Raw genomic sequence first — 5807 nt, forward strand, 5'->3', positions numbered from 1 at the left:
TTTTAGTTGGTAATTAACACACTAAAAAATGCGCGATCCGTTAATAGTAATGGCGCGTCATTTCTAAACAATGCGGTTTTGGATGCGCCGCGATCCATAGTATAATGACCCAAATTTAATTATCATGGCTCAATTAATTAAAGTAATCCAATAATTAAGTTCAAAATTAAGCCCAATAATAATTTAATCGGCCCATTTATCACTTTAGATTTTCTTTGCCCTATTTGGTTACCTTGGCCAATACATTCGTGACATTCAAACGGAGCAGCTCAAGATTACTCTGTGGAACCGTAACTTGCTGATCATTTGAGAAAACTCAAAAGCACTCTTTTCCGCTCCGGTTTACAAGTAATAGTAACGAAATTGACGAAGGGGAAACTTCTTTTTTTTCTTTAATGTGATTACGTTTGGGCATTTTCATTTCTTGTGCTGGGGTTTGAGCTTCTAATGACAGTTTATGGGTAAATATTTTGATTGTTGGCAATACATAACAAAGGATGAAGCAAATAGTTTTTTCTCTCTTTTAACTTTTTAATTCTTGTTATATTTTTGACATATCTGTATCATGATCATTTATATCTACTTACAATAATCTGAATTTTTGATAAAATTTACATTAACAATCATCTCACTATCCTAGAAGAAGTATTAATGGAAAATGTTGAGCTGATTCTTGAAGCTTTTGATTACCTTCAGTTCCCATTTGCTTTAAAGCAAGGTAAAGTCTCTGTACTTTTTCCATGTATTCTGCTAATTATTCCACTACAAGCACTTTTAGAATGCTTTAAAAACACCATTTAGTATTACTTGATACTTGATGCCATTGCAAGCCAACTAAAATAGCGTGACCTTTGGCTTTGTTATATTAATCTAAAACCCCAACCTGCTAAGTGAGTTATCACAGAATACTTGTGCAAAATCCTCTAATTTAATAAAGAAATTATAAAGGGGATGAGGGGGTCTAAAACTTATTGAGAAGGCAGTTCCTTTGCCTTTAATGATCTAGGATTTATGGTTCATGATTATGAGTTCAGAATACTAAAGCATCTAACTTCATTTATCTTTATAGGTCATGTTGGCAAGTTGAGTATTAGGATTCCATGGAAAAAGCTTGGCTGGGATCTTGTTATAATCATCTTAGAGGATGTATTGATCTGTGCCTCCCAACGAGATGAAAAAGAGGTATTGTTTCACCATATATAGTATTGATATCTAATATCTTGCACTTCATATAAACCACTATTTATGCTTGTTTTCCTTTTAAACAGCTTTATTATAGTAGCTATTAATTAATAGCCCGATTTTTATACATGATCTTAATTAAATGCTACCTAAGAATGATGCAGAACTATAGTTATTTACTAGAAAAAAAAATTTTCAATAAGTAAAGTGGAGTTCCCTAGTTAATGGTATGCATTCAACAGAAAGAAAGGAAAAGATACAATTTGTCGGCTGAAATGCAGTAGGGGAAGAAAAATAAGCTGAAATGACAAGAAACCAACTTCCAATAGGATTCAAATAATATATAATCTGACTTTCAACCAGAAAGATCTAGTTTAAATAGAAATTTAAGGGAAGTGTTTGAAACATTAAATGCATGACAATAGGATGGAAAATAAGATTTAAATGAAATGCAGATATTGAGATTTGAGAATAATTTAAAGCTCTAGCTGCCAAAACTGTAGGACTCTTAGACTTCACGGGTACTCCATCAGGTTTCCAGTGAAGTCACACCTATAGGAGTAGTGAAGCATAATAACTAGAAAATAGGTGTAATGCATCTGGTAGGTAGTAGTTTACCTGGAAACTTGTGCATTAGCCCTCAAGTTTGTTGGTTCTTGGCATTTATGTTGCTGTGTGTTCTTTTATGGCTGTTTTCTTTATATGAATTTTCATTGATGAACTCTGCTTTGATTTTTTTTTTTTCAGGCAGTGACTGTATTTGGTTTGAAGCTTTCAAGCTTGACAATTATGAAGCAACATTTTCCTAGGTATTATTCTACTTTTTGACGCTCTACTTACCTAAGTGCTTTATGTAGAGGATAAATATAAAATAATAAATGTTTACTTCATGGTTTAAACTTTTAGTTTAGGTGGAATACATACTTCATAGGCTATTGGCCCTAGGTTCAAATCCTACGTGCTACCCATCAATTCATGTGTTTTGCCCATAAAAAACCCCCTTCATATTAAGCTCTTAGTAGAGATGGAACACATAGTTATACTTTCTTTCTTCAAGAATAATAGGAGGAAGTAGAAAACCATTATCATATCTTTCATAAACCTAATGTTTCAACCTTAGGAGGTTGCTTATGAGATGAGTGAAAAATAGATGAAATCTTTTTAGTATAATGCATTAGATTTTCTTCATACGTCTTACAAATTGATGAGCATGGATGCTTAATTTGTGGTAATTACTTGCAGTAATACTTTTTTTACCTTTTCATGGTGTTGAATAGTAGAAAGATTCATTGTATTCCACTCAAAAGAACTCCACAAACATCTACTATTTATTACATCTTTAGTATTTTTAATTAAATTTAAACAAATCTTTAGTATTTTACTATTTTTTAATTAAATTTTAATAAATATGTTATTAAATTTATTACATAACAAAGTATTTTGGGAAAAGGGTCAAATAGGCCCTCGAATTTTAGCTTAAAAGTCAATTAGGCCCCTAAACTTTTTAAAGGTGCAATTACACCCCTCAACAATTCATTTAAGTGCAATGAAGCCCAAAAACAAATTAATGACCTGCTATAACAGGTCATTAAGGTTCAGGCCACCTTCCGGCGAATTTTTTGGCAAAAAATAAAAAGTGGCCGGTGAAATTTCCGACAAAAAAGTGACCAGCGAAATTTTCGACAAATCTGGGTCGGTTGTTGGTCACTTTTTTTTGCCGAAAAATTTGCCGGAAGGTGGCCTGAACCCTAATGACCTGTGATAGCAGGTCATTTACTTGTTTTTGGACTTCATTGCACCTTAATGAATTGTTGATGGGTGTAATTGCACCTTTAAAAAATTTAGGGGCCTAATTGACTTTAAGCTAAAGTTCGAGGGCCTATTTGACCCTTTTCCCAAGTATTTTTTATTGCTATATTGCTATATTATCTAATAGCAGAAAATCTTTTTGCCAACCTTTTTCATCCCTTCACTTGCCTTCCTGTATGTTGCTTCTTAGTTCCTACTTTTTTTGACAGTTGATTTTACATTCCTAAAATTTTTATCTTCATATTATCTGCCAAAATGCTAGTTGGTATCTACTTGTTACCAAATTCATTTGATGAATGTGTAAAAACGAATGTGTTGCCTCTCTACATTTTTATTCTACATAAAAACTCTTGTTCATGATTATGAGGTAAGTGCTGAAGATGTGATGCAAATGCTAGAGGAAATAGAGAAAGAATCTGACATTGATGAGATCTTAAGTTACAGATTTGTTGCAGAGCGTGAGCTGTAGGTAAGTGTGATGCATAGAATAGATTTACTAGCGTACATTGTCAATTTAGTGGTGCATGTAAGTTTTAATTTTACTTGGAAGTTTAGCTTAAGAATACAAGAAGAATTGAAGCATTAAATCTATCATTTTTTAGAAATAAGAATAACATGATAAACATGTGCAATCTTGTTCTTTCTCTTGGTCTAAAAGATTTTTTTTAAAGTCATTTTAAATTCTTAATTTTAGTTAAGAAAAAGTTTTCTTGTTTGCAGGACGTTTTACTTGCTTCCTCGTCTAATAGTGTGAATACTGCCATACTGGTAAACCTCTTGAAGATGTTCACAATAGGCCCCGTGGATGGTTGAATTTGTTATCTCATGGGATGCTTGGGGTTGGCGGTACAGATGGTTCTAGCTAATTTTCGGGAATTATTTCAGATGACATAATCAAGGTAAGCACATTCCTCTCTTCCTTCTATGAAGCAACTAAGTTCCAGCCTATACAATCTCTAAATGTGGATGTTGCAGAAAGTGCCAAAGTCTCTATATCATCAATCAAGTAGCATTATTCAACTTTCAGTTGCTTTGCAATTTTCTTCTAATAAACTTTTTGTCAATCTTGTTATTATCTGAACATGCAATTTAGAAGTTAAATTGCCAGACTTGTTTAGCCAGCCTTTCTCTATTTGTCATTTGAATGGCCCTTCAAGCATAAGAACTTTAATATGGTCTACACGACTATATGAGCCTTTTGTTACCCATATTCCTCCTCAATATCTGCCGCTACAACAAAGCCACACTTTCTTTATAATCAAGTAGTGCCCTATCATCATCCGGGTGCTGCTGCAGCACCTCGTCCAATGCCTGCACCATATCCTCATGTTCTTGCAACTCAGAAAAGATATCACCATGGAAGCGATGCCAGAATTATTATTTATATTCGAAAAATTGGAAGTCTCAAAGGTCATCTATGGGCACCGCAAGACCAACCTAGTCTGAGTCAGCCATGTTGTCTTCATCAATGTTCAACAATGTTGTCAGGTCATCAGCCCCACTAACCTCCTTCCAAATCATGCTGCTAACTTCAGATGGAGCTTTCTCAGTGGCAACACTTTTGCTTAGATTCTCAATAGCTGGGTCCGCTGAGATCGGCACTTTGTGAAGCTCACTTTCCGATGCTAAAACACGATCCACTTTTTGATCCTCTGCTTTGTTTTTCAAATTCAACCTCTACTTCTTCCTACAACATTCTGCTAATGGTGGAACTGCTACTGTTTTCACCCCTCCTACTTGAACTTAAGCTATTTCTCTTTCTATTTACTGCTCCTATTGCTTTGGGGGCATGGAGGAGCTCGAGCTCGAATTCACTCACTAAATTCTTCTCTTCACCCTACTCGAGGAGGAATCATCTTTCATTGATGATACTGAGGAGGATGGACGCTTTAATTGCAGTTTTGAACCAGATGAATTTCCTATCTGAACCCCGCCTAAGGAAGGAAGCAGCAGCTTTACCAGCATCATTCGAAGCACCGCTTTTTGCTTTATATCTGGGGTAAGATTTACGTCGGGTTGCCATTTTGTGGCAGCCACCACTGAAATTCATTCGGAATGTACTCACTGCATACTTCATATCCTTTTCGCATAGAGGGGAAATATGACTTCTTTCAACTCGGGCTATCTGAAGCATCTCTTTCCTGTACTTTCATATTCCTTGTATCAAACAAGAATACGATTAGCAAAAGCCTTTTCCTTTCCTTCTACAACTTTACTAGCAGCTTTTCTTGAGGAATTACCACCTTTGTTAGCCATCATCTTTTTGTATGCTGTGATGAGAAGTAGGTTCATTGCTACCTACTCAACATTCTTTTTCACCTCTTGACTTTCACCCTGAATGACTTCATCAATTTGGCTCAAGATTTTTGTCTTCTTTATACCCTGTATCTCCAGCTCAATTTTACGTTCCATAATTTCTTGATCAACAGATTTTGACTCCAAGGGTGGGGAAGGCGTGGAGTCAAGAGGTATGCCAATGCTCTATAGCTCCATTAATATGTTATCATCAATCGGAAGCATTTGATATTGGGAACTACAGGATGATATATCAAATGTGCCTAGTTTTGAAGAAATTTTTGAACCAGAATCCTCTTTGGAAATCACAGGAAAATCTCCTCTAGCTGGAAATGGCAAGCAACCATTTGATGAACTTTCATTGTTGCTTGTCATTTCCAGCTAGAGGAGATTTTCCTATGATTTCCAAAGAGGATTCTGGTTCAAAAATTTCTTCAAAGCTAGGCACATTTGATATATCATCCTGTAGTTCCCAATATCAAATGCTTCCGATTGATGATAACATATTAATGGAGCTATAG

The 5807-nt window shown here is 35.0% G+C and overlaps 1 long non-coding RNA gene across 1 annotated transcript; it reads left to right on the top strand.

Moving 5' to 3' along the window:
• Window positions 1-263: 263 nt before the first annotated feature.
• LOC109152506 lies at window positions 264-1182 on the top strand. Its single transcript, XR_002049395.1, has 3 exons — window positions 264-290; window positions 641-718; window positions 1070-1182. It is a non-coding gene; the product is annotated as an uncharacterized LOC109152506 (long non-coding RNA).
• Window positions 1183-5807: the final 4625 nt, after the last annotated feature.

The sequence above is a fragment of the Ipomoea nil genome, unplaced genomic scaffold (genome assembly GCF_001879475.1).
Source record: "Ipomoea nil cultivar Tokyo-kokei standard unplaced genomic scaffold, Asagao_1.1 scaffold2422, whole genome shotgun sequence".
NCBI lineage: Eukaryota > Viridiplantae > Streptophyta > Magnoliopsida > Solanales > Convolvulaceae > Ipomoea > Ipomoea nil.